The 13,306-nt window shown below is 44.8% G+C and overlaps 1 protein-coding gene across 4 annotated transcripts in view; it reads left to right on the top strand.

Moving 5' to 3' along the window:
* The first annotated feature begins 7,426 nt into the window (after window positions 1-7,426).
* WDFY3 (WD repeat and FYVE domain containing 3) overlaps window positions 7,427-13,306 on the top strand; it is a 126,038-nt gene continuing 120,158 nt past the window's right edge. For 2 of the 4 annotated variants that reach the window (XM_083398104.1, XM_083398102.1), the window contains exon 1: window positions 7,427-8,322. The gene's annotated coding sequence lies outside the window, so the exon portion shown is untranslated. The remainder of the gene's footprint in view (window positions 8,323-13,306) is intronic. The other 2 variants (XM_083398106.1, XM_083398105.1) reach the window with 1 other exon arrangement.

The following is a 13,306-nucleotide window of genomic DNA, read 5'->3' as shown; positions in this document are numbered from 1 at the left end:
TATAATAACATTCTTGATTAAGCACGCTACCTGTTTGCTGAGCATTCATCCTGGATCTCTGCAGAAAGCAAAATAGAAACTCTACCAATCAGCTGATGGACTGGGGATTCCATCCTGCTTGGTTTCTCTATAAACTCACTGACCACCTTTCACAGGTGAAGTTGGTCCACAGGGGTGAGGTGAGATAAAGATCTGACCCATAGAATCAAAAAGGCTCCCCACTCCTACCCTGTAGGCATGCCCCAAAGAGAGCAAGAACCGCAGGCAGTTTGATCCATTACATGAACACACATCGATGGACAACAACATGTGTCATAACACCTGGTGCATTTGAATCAGCTGAGTCACAGAATAGTGAGCTGGCAAGGGTGGTGTATTGTTTAGCATGCTGGACTTTGTGCTGAGGAAGCCTGAGTCCACATCCCTAATCAGTACATAGATTTTAATTATAAATGCAAAGAAGCTTGCAGCGAAATTTAAACAGCTCGCACGAAAGAGGAATCTCATCCAAGAAAAGGAAAGTTGTATCTAGCCACTAGTGATTATTTTCCATTTTTCTGCTCTTGCCTGTGCTAACCTTCCCTGTTTCATCCTCACCACAACCCTGTGAGGTAGGTTAGACTAAGAGACAGTGACTGGCCCAAAGTCACCCAGTGAGCTTCATGAAAGAGTGGGAATTTGAACCCTGGTCTCATAGGTCCTAATCCAGGGATCTAACCATTATACCAGGACACGGGTGGCGCTGTGGGTTAAACCACAGAGCCTAGGACTTGCCGATCAGAAGGTTGGCGGTTTGAATCCCCACGACAGGGTGAGCTCCCATTGCTCGATCCCTGCTCCTGCCAACCTAGCAGTTCAAAAGCAGGTCAAAGTGCAAGTAGATAAATAGGTACTGCTCCAGCGGGAAGGTAAATGGTGTTTCCATGCGCTGCTCTGGTTCTCCAGAAGCGGCTTAGTCATGCTGGCCACATGACCCGGAAGCTGTACGCCGGCTCCCTCAGCCAATAAAGCGAGATGAGCGCCACAACCCCAGAGTCAGCCACGACTGGACCGAATGGTCAGGGGTCCCCTTTACCTTAACCATTATACCACATTGAAGCATTATTTCATCCTCCCTAACTGCCATCTCTACAGGCAGCCTCGTTGCTGTTTCCAGTAGGGTTGAATCTGGCTCCTGGCCAAGTAAGTGGTTTGCCTGGTAGGTACCCCCAAAGTGCTCTTCATTATTTTCCTTATGTTTCCAGAGTAGATAGCATAAGCCAGCTGCTGAATAAATCACCTTCGGCTCAGCAGCGGGAGTGAAACAGGATGCTGCCAGCCCTAAGGGGCCAACGGAAAAGCTCTCTGGTGAGCCCTGCCTCCTCCTAGGTCTTCTAAAATAAAATTTATCAGTTTCTTTTTACTGCAACTAAGCGTGTCACCAAGCCTAAGCATCTGCCACTGAAACAGAAAGATAGTCTTTCCCTGTGTACCCCTGCCTCTGCCCCCCCTTTCCTTCACCTATTGTTTCTGACATGTCAAATTTTAGTTTGCAATCTGCTTGGGGCAGAGACCTGTCATTTTTTGCACTCAATAAAATGTTGTGCACACTGATGGCACTGTATGATGGCACTGATGGCACAATAATAATCATAGAATCATAGAATCATAGAGTTGGAAGAGACCACAAGGGCCATCGAGTCCAACCCCCTGCCAAGCAGGAAACACCATCAGAGCACTCCTGACATATGGTTGTCAAGCCTCTGCTTAAAGACCTCCAAAGAAGGAGACTCCACCACACTCCTTGGCAGCAAATTCCACTGTCGAACAGCTCTTACTGTCTTACAATGTAATAAAACATTGAAGTTAGCTTCTGCTATTATTTAATTTCTATTGTGGCAACAGACTTTGGAGTAGACGTCATTGAACTGAATGCTGCTTATTGCTGAGTAAGCACAGGGTAGCTGCTCATTATTCTGCTGCAAGCCACCCCAATCTCTGAGCAGTGAGAGATTCCAGGGGTTCCAGTCGCTTATCCTGGGTCTGCGTTTCCTTTTGGAAATGGGGCACAGAGGAGACTGTGGTGTCTTTAGGATATATGGTTTATTTACACATATGTATACAACCTGAGCCTATGACGGAGGGGTTTACGGCATCAACACCCCAAAAGGTTCTTGTTTCTCCCAAAGCCACAACCTTGGGTGCAAACAGTGGCGGAGGAAGCCGCTTGGGTGCCTGGGGTGGCACACTCGGAGCAGAGCGAGCCGCCCACAGGGGCAGGGCATACTGAGGGGCCTCCGGAGTCTGCCTGCCTCCCATTCAGCCACCCTACAGCTGAAGGGGAGGCAGCAGGTGGACCGTTTGGGCAGCACAGAGCATGCAGGCCCCACGGTGAGTGCTGCCTGGCATTTTGTCACCCCCCTCAGTGGTGACACCCGGGGCGGCCCGCACCTACTGCACCCTCTTTCCTCTGCCCCTGGGTGCAAACAAACATCAAACATTGTGCTCTGCCTCTCTGGCCTTCCAGCCTGCTGTTCCATGCCTCCAGCTTCTAGCTCACATAATTCCTAATTCCTCTAACTTCTATACTCACCCACCCATTTGCTGTTTTGCAGGAGCGCTTTGATCCTTTGTTCTCTTAATAGCCCATCACCCAGGCACCAGTCTGGCTATTTCCTGGAGTGTGATGGCTTGATTAGCTTTTAACACTTGCTGGATGCAGTTTAACACCCCAAGCCTTGATTAAATTCTAGCACTTACTGGATCCAGGAATGATAGGTGCCTGGCACTCACAATACAAATACAAATATGTGAATAGTTTGTCCATGGTTTGAAGAAACTTTTTTTTTAAAAAAATAAGTAGGTGCTTTTCTAAAGAGGCCATTAGGGAATGCTGCTGTTTTGATAGTTAGAAACCTCTTGCTGCTTGCTGTCCAGCCTGAATTATGACAGCACAATTTATATAGATGTCTTTTTGTATATGTCATACAGCGCTGCTATCTGCAAATAAGAGAAACATACTGAGCAGCTTAATTGTTAAGAGGGGTTTTTTATGCCATTGCTGTTGGACAGAGGCAAGTATTGTAAGGCCTCACTGAGTGAGTTAGATTCTGCGTGACAGGCTAAGCTATTGGCTTGCCTATTTTGCTGAATTAGGGCCAATTTTTCTTCCTGCCAGCTCAGTAAAAGGGAGCGGGGATGCTGGCAGGCATATTCCTAGTTAGAAGATTCCTGCTTACAAGGGCAAGATTATGCAGTATTCTCCCAAGGGTTTGTGTAGTGGGCTTATGTTTTCAGCCCTGTAGGCCCTTCTTGGTGAAAAGCTTGCTAGACCTTCAAAGGAAACTGTATTGAGCTATTTAAAAGAAGCATGTCTTTGGAAAATATATGCATTTTATTTTGGGCAGTACTTCAAGGCCGTGTCTCTAAAGTCTTGTCCATTCCCATTTCCTCTCCAGTCTAATTCCCAAGCAAGTGATATTGGATGTAAGTGGGTTTAACTCCATCAGTTTCAAGTTGATCCCATTTTGCATTATTTTGTCTCCTTAGAAATTAAAACGGGAGAAAAAGGATTAAACAGGGAATGGCAAAAACCACCCCAAAGAAATGTATATTGTTTTTAAAAGAGCAAGAAGAATTGTACAAAGTGGCTCGCCTATGATAGGTTACTGGGACACCAGAAGCTGCATATACTGAATCAAAACCATTGGCGTATTAAGCTCAAAGCTGCCCACACTGACTAGCAGTGATGCTCCAGGGTTTCAGACAGGGAATTCTCAGCCCTATCCAGAAATGCCAAGAATGAACCTGAGAGCCTCAGGATGCAAGGCAAATGCTCTACTGCTGAACATCTATCTTCATGGGAGAAGATAGGGGGAGATCCTTGTGCCTGAACTAAGTTTTGTGCCTGAACTAAGTTTTGCAGGAGGGGAATTTGAGGAACCGAGGCCAATAGTGGTGATGAGAAACAAAGTTCTAGGCCTAATAGACAAACTAGAGACTGACAAATGGCTGGGTCTAGGTGGCATCCACTTGAGAGATCTCAAAGACCTCAGATGTGAAATTGCTGATCTTCTAACAAAAATAGGGTTGTGAGTTGGGGGTGGGGGTGGGGGTGGTTTAGCTTGCATGGTTCCTGAGTTCCTTCTAATTCCTGGGGTCCTGGGTCCATTAACACCTTAAAGAGGATTCCACTGTTGAACCAACCAGGCAAGCTTCTTGGTGAGTTAATGGTCCTATATATGGTCATTAGTATAACAAAGGAGGGCAAATGGGTGGGCACCCTCACCTGGTTGGTAATGAGAAAGACAAAGGCCAGGGCAGTTGAGTTCTGCTTGATTTCTGCTAGAAGCCAAGGGTGTGACTATGGGAAAAGCAAGACCTTCTGGGCGTGTTAATGCTGTGAGCTGCTCCATCGCCGGCTCAGATTGTATGTATGTGTAAATAAACCATCTATACTAGAGACACCACAGTCTTGGCTGTCCAGCATTCTGAGAAAGCAGAACCCTGGGTAAGTTCCTGGAAGCTGTGGAATCTTGCACTGCTGAGAGACTGGGGTGCTGTGCAACAAATATGTAACTTGTCCAGATCCGTAGCTAGGTGATCTTGCGCCCCTGGCAGAACCGTCCAGATTGTGCCCCCTAGCCACAGAGAAATTAGCTCTTTTTTCCGCCTCTCCTCCAACCCCCCCTCCATTCAATTCACCCTCTATTTAAAACCTTTTCTTATGAGACAATAATCAATATTTTTATTTATAGACATATTTATGTACATATTTTAAAGACAATTTAGCATGTCCCCCACCTTGCCACCCCCTAGCTAGGGTCCTGAACTTGTCCCTCAGATCAGCCTCCATACCTAAGGACTGGAAAGCACCCAGTGCAAGACAACTTTTAAAGCGGGAATCCAGGGGGATCCTAGAAGTTACAGGCTAGTTAGCTTAACGTCTGTGCCTGGAAAACTGGTGGAAAATATTGTTAAAGATAAAATAACCAAGCATATAGAAGAACAAACTTTGCTGAAGCTGAACCAGCATGGCTTCTGCAAAGGTAAGCCCTGCCTCCCTAACCTATTAAGAGCCCTTTGAGAGTATCAAGAAGCATATATTTGGAGCTCAGAAGACATAGCTGTCATGAACGTAGTCTTGGGCAAGTCACTTGTCTCCACATTGTCCAGTTTCAAAAAGTGACCCACGGAATGCCCCTATGGACCTTACAAGCAGGGTATAAGGGCAAGAGAGTTCCCCTGTTGCTTGTTCTCAGCACTTTTATTCAGAACTAAACTGTCCCTGAACATAGAAGTTCCATTTAGCTATAATGGCTGAGAAATGTGGCTTGCATGGGCAATGCAATTATAACCAGCTTGGAAATGGGAGCAGCTTGAAAGAGTTTGTAGTGCATCCCCATTCCTTGGATGCATCAATTTCTCTGCTTTTAATCAGGGGTAATGCAAAAAAAATAAAAATAAAAAATAATAATAAAATAATAAAAAATCAAATAAAACTCATAATACATAATCTGTATTAGGGAACAAAAAGAAATCCACTCTGAAATTGCTTTCAACTCTGTGGAAGTTTTATCAGACAAACATTTCCATGGGCGGGGGCAGGGGAGAACTCCCACTAAACCAAAACATAAAGGTGGGGTTTGTTGTAGGAATTGCCTTAGAGGCCTGGAATAAAATGTAAAATATTGAAAACACAGACATAAAAATATGTTATAACTAGATACACATGTATTTTGCTGGCGTCTAATAACTTGAGTCAATTCCTAAAAGCTATTGTCTCTACACAGCTCATACCTATATATTTTGAATCAACGCTAACAGAAAATGGGTCACACCATGGTGACTCAAAAAGAGAACAATTTATCACAAACCAAGTAAGTGTCACAAGCAGAAGAGAAGCAGAAAACATGTGACCTTGTGATGTTCAAAAATCAGCTATATAAAAACTCAAGAAATAATATGCTAAAGCGCAAAATTACCGTACATGCTTGCTACAGTGACACACTATCTAACCATTTTATTTATTTATTTTAACATATAATATCTCAACATCATGATAAAAAAAGTATTCCATCACGAGTCCTTGGTGATTTATGTCCAAGTTCTTTAGTCTAATCGTATTCATTGAAGTCAAACCAGATTTTCCTAAAGTCGTCCCTTTCCTTATATTGTCGTCTTTCTCATGTCCTATTTGTCAATCTTACCATTAATGCCAGATTCCTGCTTTGCCATTTGTTTCAGTTACAACAACATGTGGGAAACACCTTGAAAACGAAGAGTTTACAAGTTGAAGTTGTAGCTAGTAGCACTAAACCAAGTCTGGCCTAGTACCATAAGAGTTTGTTGCCTTTTCCCTCTCTCTCCAGAATTCCCACACAAGATTTTCTCAGGTCTGCAAAACCCAATAACATAGCAACATAAGGATGATCCTGCTGGATCAGGCCAAAGGTTCATTGGGTGCAGAATCCTGTTCTCCTAGTGGACAATCAGAGGCATATGGGAAACCCCAAAACAGGACATGAGTGCAACAGCAGCAATATCCCCAATTCTGATTCCCAGCAACTGATGCATACTGCCTCCAGATTCAATACCTTGCATTTCCCCTTTTCAAAGAAGGCATCAGTTTCTTTGAGACATTCTTGTTTCACGTCTATTTACAGGAGGACTCAAGCCTGTGACACAAATGTGGCTATGTTAATTTATATGTACAGAAAAGTAAATTTAGGTCTCTGCGCAGATAAAAGTGGTGAGTGGCTGGGTTGTCACCCGGGGGCTGTTTGACATCATGCTCAGCAGCCCTATAAGCAGAGTTGCTTTTTCTAAATCAGAAAGTGGGAAACAACATCAGCTTGCCATACACAACAGAGGTGGGCAGCAAGCAAAATAGCTCCCATCTGGAAGTACAAGGGATGGAGAAGAACAGTCAGGAATGTTGCGTCCAAGGGATGAGGAGAGAGAGAAAAGAAGATGTGGGGAACAAGGGGGAGGAGTGAGACAAAGCAAGCCAGAAAAGGAAGTTGAGAGCACTGGCTGACCTGTGTAGACCATCTTTATGCCCACTTACACATATCTCTCTATATATTATTACATATCATATATACAAATGATCTGCTGGTGATCGATTTGATATTACTGAGGGCGTGCATGTGCATTTTTATTGGCTTTATGTCGTTTCATAGGTGTTTTTGCCGTGCCTGTTAGCTGCTTTTGGGGTCTCATTAGGGATGGAAATCCGCTGAAGATAAAACGCGTGAATTGCTCCAGTCGGGAAGCATAGAATCGGAGAATCGAAAGGGACCCCAGGGGTCATCTAGTCCAACCCCCTGCAATGCAGGAATACCAGCTAAAGCATCCATGACAGAGAGTCTCTGAGATAGATAGATAGATAGATAGATAGATAGATAGATAGATAGATAGATATAGGCGTGGGGTATGAAACCCAAGCAGCAGCGCAGAAACAGAGCTTTCCTTTGCAACAAACACAATCCCGACCGAGTGCGGGACTCGCAACATCTATTCAGACGTGACAGAAGTTACTCGGAACCCACCGCCCCACAACAGCCTGTTTTCTGTCTCCTCTCAGGAACTGGCCCCCTAAAAGTGTGAGGAGAAGAAATTCCATAAAACTGTTGGCGCTGAGGTTTTCTTTTTTGTGGTGAGGAGGACCTTCCTAGAGGAGCCTCGTCCGCCCGCCTGCCCAGGGGCGTCTCTGTGAGGGAAGCTGAGGAGGAGGCGGGCCGAAGGGAGCCGGCGAAGGGCGGCAGGGAGGAGCGCCGGAGGAAGGAGCCAGCGAGCGCTTGGGAAAGAGGGAACCGCGTCGGGCGGCGGCGGCACCCAGAGGAAAGGAGGCCGGAGCAGGCGAATTAAAATGGCCACCAGCCGCTGCGGGAGCAGCTGGGAGCGGAGCAGCAGCAGCAGCGGAGAAAGCAGCGCCTCCTCCTCCTCCTCCTTTCCCGGGATTGCCCGCTCGGCCCAGGCCGGGCCTTGATTGATGGGGGAAGCGGGAAGCGGCGCTGGGAGCTGCCGGCTGAGGGGAGCCCGACGGCGGGCGGCGCTGCCTTGAAGCCCACCTCCCCTCCTCTCCCCGCCTGGGCTGCAGCCTCGCCGTAGGAATAAAGGGAGAGAGAGAGAAGGAAAGGAGGAGGAGGAGGAGGCGGACGGCCGCCCCTCCCTCCCCCCTCCTTCCCTCGGAGCCTCGTCGTTGCTGTTATTATTATTATCATCATTTCACCCTTTTTCAAAAAAAACTGCAAGCCCTCTTTTCCAAAGCCCTCGCCGGTGGGGCGGATCCCGGACGCGTCTCCAACCTCTCTCAGCAACCGCGCAGCGACCACCCCGGTGAGCAAACGGAGCTCTGGCATTAACCTCATCCCTCCCCCATTTTCTGTCACCCTTCGGCTCCCGAGGACACTTCGGGGGTGTCTCTCTCTCCCCCCCCCCCCCGGCTTCCCTTCCTTCCCTTCTCTCCCCCTCCCGCCTCGCTTCCTAGGCCGCAACGGCGGCTCCGAGCTCTCCTCCGCCTCCCCGGCCAGGGATGCTGCAGCAGGAGCCGTTTGCTTTTTTCCCCTCCTTGCTGGCTTTTGGCTATACGTCGCTTTCCCCGCACCCCCCACCCTCTTTTCCCCTGCGCCTCGATTTGAAAGGGGGTTGGGGGGGTGGCGGACAGTTACCCGCATTGCTTTAGCTCGTTTTTTTTTTATCTGTGCATGTTTATCCTAGGCTGCAATATTCAGGAGCAGCAGAAATCTCTTTTCATCCTGGCGACGAGAGCCCAGACTTCCTGATTATTATTTTTCTTCTTGTTTCCAATGGTTTGCTTCGTTCTGGGTTGGTGGTTTTCTCTTATCTTCCCCCTCCTTCACCCCAGATTTATTGTGTCCCCCCACTTTTGCTCCAGGTTTTGGGATCTGCATGGGGTTGCGGGCCTTGTTTTCTCCAGCAAACGGTGTTTTGTGTGTGAGAGGTAAATAAATGAACCGCAACAACTACCAGACTTTTAGAAGACATCTGAAGGCAGCCCTGTTTAGAGAAGCTTTTAATGTTTGATGTATTACAGTATTTTAATATTTTTTTTGGAAGCCGCCCAGAGTGGCTGGGGAAGCCCAGCCAGATGGGCGGGGTATATATAATAAGTTATTATTATTATTATTATTATTATTATTATTATTATTACTTGCGTTCGCTTTAACCTATGGGGGCTGGTTGCAACACCCACTATCCAACCCCACCCCCTGTCTCTGGAAGCTGCTTCTGCTTTCTGGGAGAGGGACAGAAGGGCCCACGGAAATGCTGGCAGCTTGTCCTCTTCCTGGCCCTGCAGTGATTGCCTTAAAAAAAATGTAATAAATCCCTCTGTTTCTCTCTCTCCCCCGCACCCCAGTGTGCTGTCTTTACCTTTGTTAATGGGTTTTGTTCCTTTTAGCTGCTGGGAAGGGAAATGGGGAAAAAGATGGGCAAGCAGAACGGAACAGAAACAGGAAATACAGGGCTCCCCCCCACCCCACTTTTAAATCTCTCCCAACCTTCTGTGCCTTGCGGTATGATGAAGGGAAAAGAACAAAAGGCATCCCATCCCTGTCCATTAGGGGTGGTTTGTTTTTGTTTTTAGAAAGTGCTTTACGTGACAGGTCTGTAGGAAATGATAAAAGATGTATTTGTCTGAAAGGCTCTTAATGTTGGTTCAGGAGGATGAAGGAATATTTGTGTGTAGCTGAGGGGGCAAGGAAAGACTGGCTAGTCATTGGGAACTGTAATGGATCCCCCCCCCCCCAATGTTGAGTTACGTTAGGATAAATGACTCTGCTAGTTATAGTAGAGAATCTTTAATCTTTAAACCTGTCAATCTTGAAGCAGTTATTGCTGAAAGAGATCTTTCCGAAGATTTCAGGAGTTCCTTCCCCTCTTTTAGCCTGGTTTACAGCTTTCTCTCTCTCTCTTTTTTTTACTACTGACATAAATATAACAAAAGAGTCTTGGGCACCCTAAAGACTTAACAGATTTATTATGGCACAAGCTTCCATGGACTGCAGTCTACTTCATCAGATGCACAAAGTGTTATTCTAAGTTGCATATATACATATATACATGACTGGAATAGTATATTGTAAAAAGTGAGGTCAGAGGGAATTTAGGAATTGTATTGTGTACTTGTTTGTTTGTGTTAAGTGTATCCATAGAAGATTCTTGCAAGTTTGTTTTGCAGTATGTGTTTCGTAAGCTAGCTGAAATGTTTCATGGTCCTATGTAGACTGCAGTGACCCAAGTGCAGGATTCTGTTTAAAATCTTGCTTGGCTTAGTTCCATTTTAATTTTTAATTTTTTTTGTATATAGTATATAGACTGATGGACTCCCCTCCCCCATGCCTCTGCTAATAACTGGTATTAGAAAGAAAAGAGATCAGTCATACATTATTCCCATGCTCACCATGCCTCTGAGATAAATACAACAGAGTTCACTCTTACAAATAATTGTTTCAGAACTTCAGCTGCTCATGTAGCGATAAGAAATGCATCTGCTATCTTTGACTGTTAGAACTGGAGGCCGTGATAAGCAAGTCAGCAGTTTCCAAAATTCGGTGCATGAATAAAAAGGAGAAACTATTTTTGAATAGTCTTCCATAATACAGCTCATAATACAGTCTTTGGGTATAGGTTTCTGGCATATTTTGGCATATGTGCTAATTTATTGAAAATTGACATTCTCCATGCTTATTTCTCAACTGCTTTCAGACATAGGATTTTTACTAATCATGTTGTTGTGCATGATAGTTTCCATCACTCAAAAATATGTGCCTTAAATTAAAGTTGCTTATCTACTCTATAGATCTTCTTCTGCAGATATATTGACAACATTCCTAAGCTCAGTGCATGAAAAATTACTATTTCCCACCGAAACATTATTGACTACGCTAGATGGTGTTGAAAGAGGAAAGTCTTGGTTAAATATCAGGAAATGTGCATGAAGTTTATATTTAGGGTGGCAAATGACTACCAAGGGAAGTTTTGAAATTCTTATGTTCTGTAGCTATAGCAGCTTCCTACTTAAGGATTGGGTTGTTCCCTGTATGGTGGTTAACCAACACTGTTAAATGCTTCAGCGTAGGAAGAAACATTTATGTTCGGTGTTTACTATCACAAAAATACAGATATCTATTTTTTCATGAATGTGAGGAGAAGCTGTTGCGACATTCTACTGCAGGCATCCCCAACCTTCAGCCCTCCAGATATTTTGGACTACAATTCCCATCATCCCTAACCTGTTAGCTAGGGATCATGGGAGCTGTAGGCCAAAACATCTGGAGGGCCACAGGTTGGGGGTGCCTGTTCTACTGAGAGTACATATGAGTAAAATAGGCATGGGTGCATGCAAATGAAATTGGTGGAACTATCCCAGCATTCAGGAACAAGAGAGTAAGCTATAAAAAAATAAATAAGTGCCTTCCAAAGTGATGCTGGAAAAGCTGGTCACTGTTGCACATGATTTTAAGCAATAGACAAGCAGCATTCTACAGCACACTACCTGATCGCTCCTGCTTTGTTCCTCCTACAGCAGAAGTGAGAGCAACAAACCACAGAGTTTGGTTAGCCATGTCATTTGAACCCAGAATTGTGCTTTGTTTCTTGGCTTGATGATGGTTTTCTTAAGGAGAAACAAACCATGATCTGAGTTCACGTGGCATGGTAAGCCACGTTTAATGGGTGTTGCTTTCATGCTAGGGGAGGAGTAAAACAGAAGCAATTGGGCCATATGCACTACTTGTTCACAGTAGCTCATGGTTTATGGCTTAATGTAATGTGCAAATAATAAAAAATAAGAGGAGACTACAATTTAAACTGTGTTGAACTAGAAAGTAAACAGACAAATACTTCTATGTATGAATATTTTGATTTTTTTCCTGATTCTTGTATAGTAGTCTCCTACAATAATTTGGAATAAAACATCAACTCACTTTTGAAACATCAGAGCTGAGGTTTACGCACCCAATTCATTACCCCAAGGCAGACCTTTGGCTTACCTTGCCTTAGACCGGTCTTTCCCAACCCTGCTACTTTGGATTCTTTTAAACTTGCAGCCCTGGAGATATTTAGAAGCTGAATTTGTAACCTTCTGCATGCAAAATGTTATTGTAACATTACGGTGTGGCTCCTCACCTCATTCTAATACTGTGGTGCTATCAGTCTGTTTTTGTTTACCAAAGTCAAGTGAATCTTTTCAAGCAAGGTATGTTAGTGCCTGGGTAACATAGATGTAGCAGCTTGTAGTATACGAAAGCCCACTTTGGGGCATGTGGTAGCTATATTGGAATCAGCTTTCACCTGTGGGTGTATGTAGTCCCACGTCTCAACTTGGTTGCACCATTACAAACTTCTTGTTTTGAAGAGAAAAATATTTATAATGTCAAGGCAGTTCTTAGTGGAAGTATTTGTTAGCACATATTGTCATGGTAATGCAAGCAGGTGTTCAAAACTCCTATTGTTCTAGGCACATTTTGCAACAGGGAATTTCATTAGCTTTTCTGCCTCCCCACTTCCAGCAACTCTCTGAAGACTGGAGAAGAGACCCTCCTAAGAATATTAGAGGGGTGGGCAAGGTAAGGACTAGACCATGTGAAAAATGAACATAATATTCTAGCTGCAGTTCATTCATTTTCAGCTTTGTATTCTTGTTATAAAAAAGCAAGCCTAGACATTCCGTTGTTGCGCCCACAACCTAGGTTTAATGTGCCATTTAGCTCCTAGCTTTCATATCTCAGTTTCTAACACTGAATGCAAATGATTACTCCCACCTCCACCAATTTTTTCTCTTCATGCTTCATTCTAGATGTATTAGAGTAGGAGTTCCTAAACTTCCTGTTCCTGTTGGCACATGTGGAATTGTGTGTGTTTGTGGATCTTAGTTAGAAAATGGCTGTTGCAGGGCATGGAAAAAGAAGAACATAAAAGGTGGGTCAGAATTGGTCCCCTTGCACTTGCACAATTTTTATATGCGATTTTCCCCAGGCCACCATCAAATAACAGGCCACATTCGTCTTCATGGGCTTGAACTGTAAAAAAACCCTGCAGATCCAGCATTTCTCAGCACTGTCATGGCACAGAACAAATCATCCTGGGTGGGATTCATCTAATGAGCTCTGTCAGTGAAAGCCCAGCAAAGGGACTCTTGATTGCACAATGGAGCTTCTCCCCCTTTCCTCTCTCTGCATGACCTTGTGCCCCCTGAAATTGGCTCGGGGTGGCGGGTAGAACTCTCAGAATAGTGCAGCGGGAAGGGAAGGAGAGAGAAATTCTTCTGTCTAGTAAGGCAAAAAGCTGACGGAAAGGT

Source organism: Podarcis tiliguerta (genome assembly GCF_965153285.1).
Source record: "Podarcis tiliguerta genome assembly, chromosome: 9".
NCBI lineage: Eukaryota > Metazoa > Chordata > Lepidosauria > Squamata > Lacertidae > Podarcis > Podarcis tiliguerta.
The sequence above is the reverse complement of the archived record's forward strand: the minus strand, read 5'-3'. Positions and strand labels throughout refer to the sequence as shown.